We start from the raw sequence: 16,406 nt of genomic DNA on the forward strand, positions 1-16,406 counted from the left end.
CTTAAATATGTGTTATTCTGTTCTCTAGGCTTTTGCTTAGCTTTATTTCTTAGTATTAGTACAAGTAAAAATATTTCTCTACTACCTTAGAACAGTAGATAGATTTAGAAAAAGTTTGGCAATTTTGGTTAATCTAATCAAAATTTAAATATAATGAGAAAACTTGCATCTTCAGGACTTGTATTATAAATGCTAGGGTAAAGCAGTAGAGATCCATTTGCAAATGAATTCATACCATTTTTCATGTCTCTTTGTTTTTTCATTAATCATGTTCACCTAAAATAGGGTATACCCTTGTGAACCACTTATATCCATTCATTTAGAATTCACCTAGAGATGTCTATTAAAGATAGAAGGGGAAAAAACAGTATGTTTCAGAAATTCACCTTCTTGCATGCCAGGAAGTAGACCCATGTACTTGCTCAGCTTCTTTAATTTGCATCTCCTTTGTTTCACGGTAGATCAGACTGGAACATGAAGGAGAGAAATGAGTTACACTTGCCTTGGAAGGAGCTCTCTACAGTAGCAGAGCAGAGGCAGAGCTGTTCCTGACAAGCGGCTGAAGTCTCAGATACTCAGTTGCTGTGAAGTATTTTTTTGAAACCTGCTGTGCAACAACATTTTTAGGTCTCTGGGGACATTATTAGTTATCCCTGAGAAAGTCAGTGACCAGTAACTCCTAAGGTAGTAAATCCCTGCTCTAGCTTAAAGCCAACCTGTTTTTACAGGTCCAGAGGGGCTGTAAACAATTGCTTTGCTGAAAACACACCTTGGACCTGTAGGTTTATCTCTTAAGGGTTGAATTCTCTTAACTGAGTTCTCTGGAACAAGCTGTAAAGTTTTTTTTGCTACAAGACACCATTATTTTAACAAGAACAACATTAAGGTTTGCCTAGACCGAAGACATTTGTGGAAAGTTAGCTTTTAAGTAAATACCATAAAACACTTTTTAATGCCACTTTAGCGTGAGAGAGGGTGCTCTTCAATGTGTGTGGCCAAACCATGCTCAGAGACTTTTCCTCCTAGCTCTGAAACGAAGCATGTGGAAGTGATTGTCAAGAGAAGGGAGCAGCTGCAGACACAGGGTGAAGATTCCGTAACAACATCCCAAACCAGTTCACCAGGACACCATGGAACAATGTAAGTCCTGTTGCCCAGGAATGTATTCTCAACACGGTGATTTCCTGAACAGCCCAAGAGACCGAGGCAGTAAAAGGCCAAACTGCTGGGATACCTTTGCTATTCTGTGCAGACAAAATTCACTATCCCTAGTGGTGTTTTAATTGAATGTGCAGTATTCATTCATGAGCAATGTCTAGTTAGATAATGTTAGCATGAGGGGTAAATTCTATATGCAAAGAGATAGGATATATATGACTTTGAATAATCAATATTCTTAGAAAATATGTTGGAACCGTAAAAACAAAACAAAAGTAAATTGGGTGAAGTTGTGATTCGGTGGTTCTGAAACACTAAATTTTTTACTACAAATACACAATGCAGTTTTATTACGAGACACAAACTAGACTGAGCAACTCCTACCACAAAATCATTTAAAATATTTGAAGTCTGAATAACTAGTAATAGGATAAAAATGGCCCACGGGACTCTGTGATAAATGACAAAGTCACCAACTCACCCTAGCGTTCTTTCTCTTTTCACTTTTAGAATGTTTCATGTGATGGGCAGACAGTTGGAGGTTGGGTTATCCCATATTCATTCATGTTACTGTTTATATTTCTTTTTCTCTAGATCATCCCTCCAGCTAAAACTGCACTGGGTTTAAGACAGGAGAAAATGGCTGCTCCCAGGATCCTTCTGGAGAGCTGCATTTGCAGATGGGACCTATTAGTTGCATTTCAAAGCTTGAGAGATCATCTCTTTACCTTGAAGGTAAAACTTTTCTCTCTAATAATCCACAGAGTAATGTTTATATCTGCAGTTGAGATTACTGAGGACATCTGGGGACATTTGGAAAGCCTGCTGTGTTTTGTTTTGTTTTGTTTTTTTTGGAAATAGGTATCTCCCTATACATCTAAATATTTCTCTTCCTTTCCCCACTTTGTGGATGCTATTTTCCAAGTCTAATTTTAAGACACAGAATGGATTAACCCTGGCATAAATCAGAGAAAGGCGATTGCTAAAAAGATGTTTTCATTTAGCCACTGCTTTTAGTGTGAAAGTTAAAATGGGAAGGTCTTTAGAAGTATTTTAAGTTGAAGAATAAAAACAGACACACCAAAGGGAGATTTGCCAACCATATAAATACATAGGCGTTAAGCCCCCTCTGCATAAACTAAATATAAATGGAAAGACAATGAGTAAACTGCGCATATAAACAGACAAAACCCCAGTGGATAAGTCATAAAGATTGAACAGCACGGACCATATGTCTTTAAAACCCTCAGCTTTTCTGCTCAAGTAATGTGTTATTTGTTCCAGGTTCACAGTTCACTCATTCCACTCGACATCCTCCTTGGCACTGTTCAGTTTGTCTGCTGTCTACACATTTGGGCTTTTGGCAAATATAGATGCTCTCAACAAGAACCACTTTTAAGTGTTATTCAGACCCCTGACAGGCCTCAGATTGTATAAAACAAGGATTTGTAGCTCTTTAGGGATGTAGCTCTTTTTGAAGCAAAATATCGTCTCATTTCTTTCCAGCACTTACATGTGGGGAGCTAATCCCAGAGCAGGGAGAGGAGTGAGCACACAAGTCCTTTTCCCGGAGGCTTGGGGAGTAGGTGAGCAAACATTAGGGAGCTGATGAGTGGTCTCTGACCATCTACTTAAGTAAATCCTGAGCTGTGTTTTCCAGTGTAAAATCGTTTCAAATTAGTACAAGTTAGGAATTTTACAAACCATTATTATCGTTAGAAGGAAGAGAGGGGCTATCTAAGTTGACTTGAGAAACCACTACTTCAGGGTGATGGCAAGTGGGAAACCACTTAGGTTCTTAGAAGATGTGTTTCCATAGCAATGAGCAAATCTTTATTCTTCATTTAATGCTCTAGTCACATAATGCCCAAATTTATTCAATATTTTCAACATATATTGAAGTATCATTTCATGGTGTGATATCTGGAGTTGGGTTCCCCATCCAGTCTTAGAAGGTGATACTACTTTGATTAGCACTCACACCTCGAGTTCCCCAGTTTCTCTGACTTCTTTGGTGTGTGAGGACCCATGCTGTGATAAGTGTGTTTAGTTCGCAGGGGAAGGGCTGGGAGCCCAGCAGGGGGCTGTGAACAGAAAGGCCAGGGAATGTTATGGCAACGCCCATTACAGCTGGCCATCCGGTGGCCTTGCTGTGAGTGATTGCCAGACAAGCCTTCTAAAGTGATAGCTATTTACAAGAAGAAGGTGAAATATTCCGCCATAAGCAGGACAAGCTACAGCACAATACTTAACAAAGGGTCGGGAGGCAGGGCACTTTACCTTGCATGGAATTATTCAAGGGGCTCAATAGCTTTGCATAGCAACGGAAGGCTTATTGACTGGAGTTAAAGGCTTCAGGAAGAGGGGAGCCATTCTCTGGGACAGCCTCAAACGAAGTCATTAACCCCCTGAGGGAAAGTGTGAAATTATCCTGTATTGGGGGTTGGATTAACTTGTGTGGCCCTATTGAGATCATTTCCCCTCTTGGCTGGTGGAGAACCAATCTCCTCTTTTTTTTCCCACACAGTTAGTGAGTATGGAGCCCAGCATCACCAAAACAGTGAGGTGCTTGCATTTTCTTCATTACCAGATGGGCTTTTCATTCCCCTTCTTGCACTGCTGCATCGTTGATTGCAGAGAGAACCACAGTCTCTACATGGTTTAGAGATGTGCACTCTCACAAATCCTTTCACCTTGAGTTAAAGTTTGGGAGGAAATGCTTGTCCCTCTATTCTCTCTGCTCTTCCTCTCCCTGGATGAAGGAGCAGAAGTCATATTTCTCTTCCTCTGGAGAGGAATTCTTATATTTGGGAGGGTTAGTTTTTATTTAATACAAAGAAATGAGAGTAGTCTTCCCTAAGTAACTTGTTCATAACCATATGGGCCATTCTAACAGTATAACTTCGGATAAGCCACTTAGCATCTGAGTCACTTTCTATGGACTCAATAGAAAATAGAAAAGAAAGAAAATGAATTTCTAGGAGAAGATGTCAGTGGGACCAAAAGCCTTTATTATCTGGTTGGCAGACCTCATGCCTTGGGTTAGGGTATATATCCAGGTAAAGGAAAAAGCAAGGAGTTAGAAATTATATGGACATGGATGTAGATACTAGCTCGGGTGCTTTTTTTCTTTCTTTTTTTCTTTTTTTAAATCTCTGGTGCTTTTTAAGCACTGCAATATCAAGCAATTAACTTGTTCGTCCTTTCTGAGTCCTAGCTTTTCTGCTTGTAAAATGGAGTGAATAATACCTACCTAACAGAAAAAACTGGAAACAACCTAAGAACTACAAATAGAGATGCAGTTAGATAAATTGCAGTACATCTACAATATGGTGTAGTATACAACTTTAAAAAATACAGACATGTGTGCTTATGTGGAAAGACATTTAAAAATATTGAGCGAATAAAAACAAGATGTAGAACAATGTATATATTATAATTCCTTTTGTGTAAATAAGTAAAAAAAAAATTACATAGGGCGATAGGCATCCTAGCATGTGTATAATAAGAAGGGGTGATAGGAATCCTAAGAAATAGTTAAACGTGAGTTTAGGGAAGGGGAATGGAAAGTTAGGTATCAGAAGTAAAGCTTACACTTTTATTTATATTTTTTCTTTGTTGTTCAAGCGTTTTAGCCAAGTCCATGTATTATTTGTTTTTAAACTGCAACCGAGTTTATTTGCATAGTAAGATTATGGATCTTTCTTCCTTTTCATGTTTTTCTGGATTAAAAATGAAAACCTTTGAAATTGGTGAGGGATTAAATTAATGTGTCAAATGCCTGGAGCTTAGATGGGGTTTGGTTAATGTTACTGCAAATAAAACAGAAGGAAGGATCTGAATTTTCTTATTAAGTTTTTTAAAATAGGTACTATTGTTTTAGATAATAATGATTACTATCTACTAGATACTATTTATTGTTTTTATTACTATTTTTTAGAGAGTGTTTACTGTCTGTTTCTTTGTCATTTTTGGTCTGTGGATGTGACTGTCTTAGAAATGATGAAAGATCACTGGATTGGTAGTAGGGCCAGATTTGCCAAGAAGTGTTGTGATTCGTGGCAGCTGGTCATTTAATCGTCCTGAGCTTCATTTTCTTCAGCTGTTAGCCAGGAATCTGAATGATCTCTAAGGTCCCTCTAAACCTAAAATTTACATATCCATTTGCTGATTGACTTAGCTCAAAAGCAAGAGTGTTAAGTGGTAGACTCTCAGGAAGTTCAAAGACAAGACAGAGAATAAATGTCACAAATTTGAGGTTAGAAAACTTTCCTAAAACAGACCCAATCTGGTACAACTCATACAACCACTAACTCACTCTGCTCCTCAGCCAGGAATTGTAAGCTGTCTCTGCCAATTAACCCATAGATGTATCTCTGCCAATTAATCTATATTATAAAAGGTTGCAAAGTTGAGTTTTATATTTCCTTGAGTCGGGTTTTGTTGGCAGTATTTTCTTTTTGATGATTTGTTTTAAATCTAAAAGGCATACATATTTATTTACTGCATTTCCATTTGTTGGAGTAGTGGGGGCTGAAAAAAAATTAATACTTTTCCTCCCACCTTGTAAGTTCTTCTAGTAGGGCTCATAATCAAATTAACTGAGAGATTAAGAAGAGAAAATTAAAAATTTTAGCACATGCACATGAGGAATTTATATAAGCATGAAAATTCCAAAGATAGTGAGCAACTTTGGGTATATAGATATATAACATTTTGGGCAAAGGAGAAAAGGAGGGAATGGGGTATTAGATTTCAGAAGTGAGGATGGAAAATTTACAGATGGTCAAGGAAGAGCAGAACACACAAAGCAGGCAAATTCTTGCTGGGCAACTCAGAAACAATGGGACATCATGAGAGGTGTGCTGGGGAGGTATCTAGTTAACCGAAGCCCTCCTATTTATCATACTTAATTCAAATTAGGCTGTTCAGGCTAAGATGAACATCCTAAAATTGCCTTCCTGAAGTAGATTTTTCTGTCAGAATCTCTTTGGCAGGAAATGGAGGAGGCTCAATGGTTCTTTCTGATCTTTTGTTTTTTTTTTAATAACCAGCTTGAAATCATTATCACAAAAGTCAGCTTCAGGATGGCAAAATTTTGATCCTTTCAGAGTATATAAAGTCAGTTCTACTCAGAACGGGTCTGTACAACTGAGGCCTACCCTATTATATAGGAGGGGTCTGTAAGTATCTTATCTATTTAAAATAAAATATGTGGTACAGAGCACTGTGGAGCCCCCAACAAGAGCAGGGTACAGGACAACTGTCCTACTTGCCCCACCCAAGGGAATGGCCGACCCCCATCCTTTTAGCCAGCTGAGCAATCAGTTAATCAGCTGGCTCGTTTTTATCAAGCTCCCGATGTGTGTAGGGATTATTTCCTTTATTTCAATCTTGATACTGTTCTGGCAGCCAGGTGAGCTTGTGAGTGCAGCTGCCGGAAGCTGAGAAAGACTTTGTTTCCCTCCCTGAGCCTGGCTTCTCTGGGATTAGAGACGTGCAATAGTAAGTAGTGGGCCTGGAGAAGTCTGTGCTCTTTTGCCATGGCCATTTCCCAGTGTGCCTGAGGACAAGTCCCCACATCCGCTGTGAGACTTCATTAGACACAGCAACGTGTGACCGCAGTCTCGCATCATGAGGATTGGGGCCTGCCCTGTCCTTTTACGTAGTTTTGCCCCACCAGTGGAATGGAGCTGATCTGAGGCCAACAGACCAATGTGTTTGTAACACTAAGAAATAAACACGCTAACACTTAAAACATTAACAGGACCAACAAGCAAAATTATAACATCATGAAGGGAAACAATGATAACATTGTTTTATAGCAAAAACAGTAATATAAACAAATCACTGACATGATTTTACATACTTGTAATCATGTTATGGCCAGACTCTGTAAATTTTTTTCACGTAATTTGACTTTGTGAATATTTTTCTGTTACTTTGTGGCCTTCGTAATTAGTTGTAGCATAATTTAAAGGAAAATAAATATAGTTGTCTTTAGGTCCCCTGAGAATTAGCCTTCAGGACATAGGGCGTGATAGTGAAAGGTAACTGGATCAGATAAAATGTCTCTAATTTTCATCACAGGTTGCATTTTAGTTATGAGAGTTTGCCACTGCTTATGAGCAAGTTGTAGACTTGATTTTCTTTTTGCTCAAGGTACGTCCATGGGTTTCTGTGCTTCTCTGTCTGCAGTGTGTGCTCGAAGTGGGCAATTTCTTTTCTCTTTTGTCATCAGGGGACTCATTCCTCATTATTAGGAAATAATATCCCACCACCTGTTTCACCAGGGGCGTCAGGTAGGATTTCTCAACCTCCCAACCTCTTCCCACAAAGTCATTCTAAGAACTCCCATCAGAGAAAATGAGACTACTTGTTTTTAATTTAAAAGGTTCTGATAAGTATACAGAAGTCAGAAAGTGTACCCAGAATCCAGGCAGATTAACAACTAGGTTCCTAAATGTAGGAAATTTCAATGGCATTGTTCTCATTTCATCCTGAGTGGGTTGGGAGGAAGAGTCACTGACTATGGAGGAGACACAGGGAAATCTTCATTTTCGTGAGCAGAGCTCCGATTCTCTGCAGTGGTTGATTGGCTTTAACAGTGTGAGGTCGCAGGCCCTTGGGGAAGAGATGCACAATCTGGGTAGAAGCTGTGTTGTGAGGGCAGAACTCCCACAGCCAGCCTGTGCCCTGTGCCCCTCCAGGGATGTTTCTACCAGCTTGCCTGATTTCAGAGGCACTACCTGCCTGCGCAAGAGCCCTCCACAGCAGCACGGTCTGTGTGGCACCCGTTAGCCACGCACAGCAGGGCTGTCTTGTCACTGCTTGGAGCCCACCTGCTGCTGAGAGAGGGAGAATCAGAGCACGAAGCAGCCTGTGTGAAACCTTGGATGGGTTAGGAGCACAGATTGCCAACAGGGGTCCTGTGCATCACCCAGAAAGAAGCAGTCCCTGGAATCCTAGACACAGAGCAAAGGAAAAACCCTTGTGAGACTATCCGCGCCTAATAAAACTAAAAGCCCCACGTGACTAATAAACAGACCATTGTCAGACAGGGAAGGGAAGTAGGGATTGTTAAAAACGTTGACAAAACTTTCAAGCTCAATGGCCCTGAATCACATCCAAATAGAGCAAATGGTAATGGCAATGACAGGTCTAACTAAGAGTTCACAATTTTGAGTCAGCTAGGTGAGAAGGAGTAGGACTTTCTTGATTTTTCTTGGTTTGATAGTTCTCAGCTTATAAAACAAATTCTATTTTTTCCTGTAATTATGTTAAATTACTGTCTCCAAAGAAACATTTGGCATATGAGTTCCCTCTGATCTGTCTTCCCCTAACATGCATGTCTTTCATGTAGCCTGGGAGGGTCATTTGCAGTACAGCAGGGGTGGTGTGGCAGGAGGTTGGCCAAGGCATGCCGTCAGCCAGCCAGTTTAAAGAGTATAATCCGACTGTATCCTGTAAGTAGTTACTTTGATTTTTTTAAACCAATAATCATGCTTGTCAGAAAATGAGGGGTTGGGGAGGGATAAAAAAATCACTGCAGGTCAAAACTTTTGCTGAAAGATAAGATGTTATGATTATGTTAATTATGTTACCGTAATTAAGAAGTCGGGACTGATCGCTCAAAGCTTCCCATACATAAAAATCAGCAGCCATTTTAGTTGAAATGCTACATCCCATGACCTGTTTTTAATCGATTTCCCTCCTCCTGACTCTTCCGTCAGGGCTCTACCAAAGCCACCATCTCCTGACTTTGAAGCTCCCTTGAGAAAGATAGAAAAAATAAAGGCTAAAAGTCAAGGGCTTTCAATTATGTATATTTGAGGCCAAATGTACAATGTCATTTTTTGTGTTTCTCAAAAGTTTCCTTTTAGTGAGCTCTTTGATCTGGGAAAGCAAAACCAGAAACTAAGGCACCACATATTGATCATGTTCTTAAGAAATCTTACTTAATATTTTGTCTAGTCATAAATGCCTGCTTTTCTAATTTTTTCCTGAAGATTGAAGTTTAACATTTCTGATATGTAAAAATAGCAGATCAACTCTCTTGTCTTTGAAATACTTCTATAATGGAATTTTCACGTAATGGCCAATGGCTGGTTATATTGGACAAGGCCTTTGCTGAACCTCACAGCCAGCTGTGGCTCAGTTATAGTTCTGTAAAGTACCATTCATGAGTTCGGGATCTGCGTTCAGGAAACATATTATTGTATACAACCATCTTTCATTATAATATTTTATATTATGCAAATAAAATACCAATAATTTGATATTCAATTGATTATTTGCCAAGTTCAGACACCCATGAAGAAAGTTTGCAAATTTATGGAAGAAAACAAGGTATCCCAGCCCATTTGTAAAGAATATTTTGAAAACAGATTCTAATAAGTACTCAAAACTCAAATCTAAAAAAAAAAAACTCAGAGGGAAGGCTTCTTGGAAATACCAACAAGACTTGCGAAATCTTAGTTTCTTCAGGGTTAGAATACAATGCAGCCTATTTAGTAGTTTTGGTCCCATTCATGGATCTACAAGTCAAAGCTGATATGTCTTTTTATATTGACATCATCTTCTCATTTTGACAATGAAGATGTCTTAGGTTCTATGTAGAGCAATACCTCACATTTGGATAATGCTTTTTTATTTAGACACTTCTACCACCACTCCCGACCCCATTTAAAATTATTTAAGCCTCACTCTTAATTCTGTGAGGTAAGTACTATTGTGATTTCTATTTTATAAATGTAGATGCTGAGATTTACAGACATTTTGGTAAGTTTGGTAAGTAGGTGAGCCAGGACAAGATCTTCCAATTTCTGTATCGTTGTACATACTATGTGCATCTCTTCTCTCAATGTGTCCAGGCTTAATGTCCCAAGGAGCAGGGTGGGACAGTGTCCATCTTGTGCCCTTATTTTGACACTCTAGTCAAAATTCTTCATACTCTTTATTCTGGGAAATTTGCAAGTCCCATATCACCAAAAAGGACATGTTGGCATTCAAATTCATTCAACATTTTTGAGCACCACTGTGTACTTGACTGTATTCTAGACGTGAGATACAGCAGCAAACAGGACAGAAAAGGTCAGTCCCTCCTCTTGGGTGGAGAAAATAGAAAATAGATATGTAAAAACAATACTTTCCTATAGTTTTACATATTGTGGAGAAAGTAGAGCAAGGGAATATGTTAGAGAGTGGCGTGGGGGTGAGTTGGGGGTCGTGGTTTAGGTGGCGTGGGAGGTAGTATTTTTAGTAGAGTGTTCATTGTCAGCCTGCCTAAGAACGTTCAAATGCATATGTTTTATAAGTTCTTGGCTGACCGACATGTGGATTCAGCCTATGCATTTCCTGAGATCTTTCATAGGGAATGGTTTTCATTTTACAGATAAAAACACAAAACAAAACAGAGAGAAGTCAAAGTACATGGTCAGGGTCACACAGATGATTTGTGCAAGGTTAGGGCCAGAATCTAGGTTTCCTGACTCCCACAATTGAGCTCCTTCCATCATACCACACAGCGTTTATCTGTAAGAGCAGCAGCATGGCCAGTCTTTCCTGACTTATGCTGGAGGCCAGGGAAACCCACCCAGGGAGACAAATATCGTGTTCTTGATAACTCAGAGCCACATTCCCTGACAGCATGCTCACCGTGAGGGTGCTAGTATGCTGTAGCTTATCACAGGATTCCAGATTATTTGTTAGAAAAGAGGAATCGAGCAGATTTTAGCCATTGCTGTAGAAACCGTGCATGTGTGTAGCAACTGGGCGTGGATTTTCCAGGACTCTGAGGACCTCTGTGCTGTGGCAATTCTTTGTGGAGAATTATAGACAAAGAGTTTGGCAAGGCTGGTGGTTCTCAGGCCACATGTGCCATGGAAACCCAGCCAGGTCAGTTTAGACTAAAACAATCATTTGGTCCAATTTCCAGCAGTTCACCTCTCCATCTCGATGTCAGAGACCTGGAAACACACACTGGCCTCGAACAGAGCCATTCGGCCACACGTGCTAGAATCTGCCACTCTCACAGCCTGTTGTTTCAGCTCATTTCATAGTCTTTGGCTCTACCCTTGGAAAAGCACTTTCATATATTCGAAACCAGTAAAACACTTTATTATTTTTTTTTACCATAGAAAGAATCCATGTTCATTGCAGACAACTTAGAAATTATTGAAATATGCATCGATTCATTCAAAAAGAAATTTATATCACTCACTTTAATCTGATAACCTGACAATAATCATTAGTAAATGGAAAGTAAAGCCCCAGTCTGTTTTTTTATGACTTCAAATACTTTTTAAAAATAAAAGAATTGGTTCATACTGTAAATTGCTTTGTAACTGGCTATTTTTTTATTTTTCTTAATGCTATAATAATTATAATAATAATATAATCTGAATTTTAGTTGACGGCCTACTTTATCTCAGCTACAAAAATTCTGTGAAATGGCTGCTACAATTCCTATTTTACAGCTGAAGGAACAAGGGTTCTGAGATTGTTTATTCTTCTCTATTGTCTCATTAGATAACCTCTTTACTGGCCAGGTCTCACAGTTCATCTGTAAGCTCGAGCTCAAACTTTTATTATAAGCTTGACCTTTTATCTCAGCTTTAGACTTTTATGTCCAATTGCCTACATGACATCTCAGTTTGGATCTAAAAGGTGCCTAGGATTCAACTCATCCCAAATTGTGCAGAGGTACTCTGCATTGCGTGGCATAAAGGCCTGCACCTCTGTCGTCACAGCATTTGTCTGAGCTACCATCTTAGCTGGTCTCCAGCAGTACACTCTTGACCTTCTTGAATTTATTTTTTACACAGCAGACAAAGGATCTCTTCAAAATGTAAATACGATTATGCTACTGCCAACTTATAGCACTTGAATGACTTTCTTCTGCTCTTCACAGGAAGACCAGAGTCCTTAACATGGCCTGCAAAGCCAGCATAATCTGTCTCCCTAGCCTCAGTTCACATTGTGCTCCCCACACTCTACGCTCCAATCACACAGACATTCTATTAGTTCATTAAACTAAACCTCAACAGAATTTTTGCACTAGCTTTTCCTTCTGACTGAAATGCTCTTCTTACCACCCTTTGCCTGGGTTATTCCTGCTTTCTCTTTGGATGTCAGACACATCACTATATCGTTAGATATGGCTTCCTTGATTTTCTGTGACCACACCAGTTTCCTATATTATTCACTCATTTAGCACCATGCTCCTCTTTTTTTTGTAGCATCATCACAGTTATAAACTTATGCCTATTTGAATGCTTCTTTAATTAAATACTGTAATGCCTTTAGACTATATGCTTCCTGAGAGTAGAACCGTATCTGTTTGTGTCTATTATTATTTCTTTATTGCCTAGAGCCCTGCATGGTACGTATTAGTTAATAAAGATGTGTTGGATGAATGAGCTGTGTGACTTGTTCAGATTTACTCAGCTAAAATGGCTGAGCCAAAATGGAACGCCACGTTCTTCCTATTATGTGATAATATCAGGAAGGCGTAAAGCATTGAACATATTTATATAAAATGTTTAATATTGTCCTCCAACATTTTGACTAATTTCAAAATCTCTGGACCTATCTCTGTATACTCTGAGAACCCTACCTAAGGGAAGGATTTTCATTGCTGAAGGGAATCTAATAGTTATAACATTGTTTTGATTCATACATCTTGAGCTAAATATATCTTTAATTAATATCTAGGCCTTGGGTTAGACACTGGGGTGGGAAGTAAAAAAGAAACATGGTTCCAGGACAAAATACGGAGAGGCATGAGGGAAGAAGCAAAGTGACAATGTCAACAAAGGCAAATTACACAGTGTTGGTGGTGGTAGATAGAAAACATAGAATATTTTAACTGGAAGATACCCCAGAGGGCATCTAATTCAGCCTTCTCATTGTATAGATTTCCATGATGTGGCCATGTTCACACATTTAGCTTTAGAACTAGACCCTACATACCTCCCAATTACTTTTATATTAGTCCATCAACAAGTACTAATTAAATATCCACTATAAACTCCTACATATTATTATGGGTGATGTAGGAAAAGGAATTTAAGAGTTAGTGAGTTAATAATAATAATATAATAATAATAATAATAATAAATTATAGTAGTAATAATGATAGCTGCATTTTGTGTTTATACAATGTGTTAATGCTTGCACATTATTTTTGTGTACTTCCTATTATGAAGTCTCACAAAGCTATTGAGGTAGACTGGGACCAATTCTCATAAGCTATATAGAAGAGAAGATTGTATAACTTGTCCAAAGCCACAAGGCCACTAAATGGCAGATCTTAGCTTCAGATTCCCATTCCTAGACTCCAAGTTTGGTGATGTTTCCACAGCCTCTTGCCACTGTGTTATGTATAAAAATTTATGTTGCAGTTCTCCAATATCTCTATGAAGTTTCCCACAGAAGTGGAGGCTCACCTTCCAAATTTAATAATATGTTAGAAATAATACAGAACTTGATCTCTCTTAGGCTCAGCCCTTTCCTCTCTCAATATAAGGCTGGAAGCCAGATCTCATGGAGCAGCGATTCTGTGCCAAGTTCAGCGGGGAGCATTGGATTAAGATTCTCACGTTGACAGCAATTTTGTCTTGTGAAGATGCACCAAGTCTGCTTTATGCATTCCTTTCACACCTGGGAGCATTGGAATAGATATCTATTTGCAAACATATATACCTTGATACATACATCATAAAAAGCAGAAATGTGGTTTCTTTGACAATAATTCACTGTTACCCTTCCATTTCAATCATTTGGTGAGTTTCAAATGTATTTTTCTTTCCAGGGTCCATGAAAAAGTGTTTGTTTTCCCCTCTCTTTTAACCAGCTGGGTGCCAACATTTTCTTTCCTTCTCTTGATCTGACGTAAGTTCAATGTTTTGCTTCTGTCTGCTATTCCAGCTGGTAACCTGCAGGTAGTTGGATGAAAGAAGCTTTCTCTCAACTCAGGCAATGCACCAAGTCCCACCCGAAAGACAGATACACACATACATACACAAACACTGTGGAGTACAATAGTTTGACGTACAGGATGCTCTGCATAAAGAGGGCAGTTCATTTCCACCCACAGTCCTCTGTAGGCCAGTTCAGGGCAGTGAAATTGGCTGCTATCCATGCAAAAGGAAGGTCTGGGTCAAGAGGAAGGAATATCCCATCCTGAGGAAGAAAGATTAGGTTTGTTCTGTATGATTTCTTGGGAATAGCTTCCAAATTTACAATGCACCACAGCTCTTAATTTAGCTTGCTATCAGTCTAAGATTACTAAACTGTATTTAGAATAAAGACACATTCATTATTGTTATTAAGCAATATAATTTTAGAACTATTACTAGACTAAAGCTCAGGAATATGACAATATTTAACTAGAAATGTGACTAATAAAGATCCCCATGTTTCCACATTTAGGTATTAAAGACTGTGATTAAAAGTAAATAGCGAAACAGGGAAACTTTTCTTGAGTGTTGTAGTAAAGAAAGAATTGCTTTTAGCAAGCATTGTTTGGTTGAATGAGCTACTCAAATGACAGATTGCCTTTTCAGATTTAGTCACATTTTGTTTAGATTAGAAACTGAATATACGGCATTTTTTTTTTTTTAAATTTAGGTTGGGCGAAGACCAGGAGTCACTCTTAGTTATCACAGGACATGCACGACTACTTTAGTATAAATCAACTAGGAACCATCTCAGACCCTGAAAATGTGGGATCAGAGCCATAGAAGAAATATCGAGACTAGGTAGCCTCAGGCAACTTCAGCCTTCACTCAAATCTAGCATATAACGTAGTTTGTTAACACGATGGATGAATTTTCCTTCCCCTTTTTTATATGCATATTTCTTGTTTTTGTTGTTATTTTGTTTTCTTGCTTAATTGCTTCAGCTAAGACTTCCAAAACAATGTTAATTAAGGATGATGATTATAATTATTTTTGTCTTCTTTTTGATGAAAAATCTTCTGGTTTGCTTTTAATCATAATGCTGGCTGAATGTTTTAAGTTTATATTCTGTCTCTGTCACTGAAAGCTGAAGCACTAATTGGTAGTCTCTAACGAAGAGACTTTTGGGGCAAAGCATTTTATTACCTCTTTGATTTAAGACCTGTATGGTTCTCAGTCATTGTAGCCCAACCATCATCAATGCCTAATTAGCCTTATCTAAGTCTCTAGGACCATTTCCTAACCTGGGTCAGGAGAAACTTTTGGAAGTCTAGCCCAGTATGCTAATATGCAGTGTTAAGTTGTCTTTAATGGTAGCCCATCACTAGACTAAGGCTCTTGCTCTGACGTGTGTATTTTTGTCTTGTTCCCAAGACTTGGCCTTCACTGTGTCCCAAGTTCTAGTAAGCGAATCTCTTTGCTTGAGTTTCTGTCTCTATAAATTGCCTATGACAGATACTGGATCTGGACCAAGGGCCTGGGTTCAAATCCTGTCTCTTCTTATTAGCTACTTGATCTTAGGCAAGTTATTTAATGTTTTTGTGCTTTTTCAATATCAAATTAGGATAATAGCACTCGTCTCACAAGGTTGTTGTCAGTTTTAAATTAAATAATATAAAGACCTTAGACAGATACTTGGTACGTAGTATGGCACTCATTAAGGTTTGTAGTTATGATTGCTAGTGGAAAATGTAGTAGTACTATTATCCATTTCAAATTGTACTTGTCTTTCTTCTGTCACACACACTCCGCCCCCCTCCACCCCCACAGGACTGGATGTCCAGTACTTGATTGTCATCTTGGTGGTTAGAGATCTGCTACCTGCCAATTGGCTTGCTTTGACATGACACCCCATCACAACATGACATGTTGACCTTTGGAATAATAAGTATTCTAAAACTATCCTACTGCCTGACCTTGGGTTATAGTATTCTATTGTGGGTTGAAATTTTCTTCAAAGACTCACTTCAGAGTTTAATTCTACTGCCTACCTTCTATCCCATTGCTGTAAGTCTTCTCCCATCTGATGTTCATGGCCTTTTTTTTTTTTGATAGCATCTGACATACTCATATAACTTAGTGTTTTTCCAGAAGCAACACCCATTTGTGATCAGGGATATTGTTCCAGCTCTGCAAAATCACTTCTATTTATCCTGAATCAGAGTTCACAACATAAAATCATGTTAATTAATCAATTTGCTGATGTAGCTCATATTTATTTAACCTATTATTCAGGATTAACACTCTGCCTGGACATAGAAATAAATATGAAATAATGTAAGATGT

At 38.6% G+C, this 16,406-nt stretch overlaps 1 long non-coding RNA gene across 1 annotated transcript in view; it reads left to right on the forward strand.

Moving 5' to 3' along the window:
* Window positions 1-344: 344 nt before the first annotated feature.
* Window positions 345-16,406, forward strand: part of LOC120590855 (uncharacterized) — a 48,833-nt gene continuing 32,771 nt past the window's right edge. The window contains exons 1-3 of the long non-coding RNA XR_005649784.1: window positions 345-684; window positions 1,027-1,140; window positions 1,753-1,893. This is a non-coding gene — a long non-coding RNA (uncharacterized LOC120590855). The remainder of the gene's footprint in view (window positions 685-1,026; window positions 1,141-1,752; window positions 1,894-16,406) is intronic.

Source organism: Pteropus medius, unplaced genomic scaffold (genome assembly GCF_902729225.1).
Source record: "Pteropus medius unplaced genomic scaffold, Ma_sr-lr_union100, whole genome shotgun sequence".
NCBI lineage: Eukaryota > Metazoa > Chordata > Mammalia > Chiroptera > Pteropodidae > Pteropus > Pteropus medius.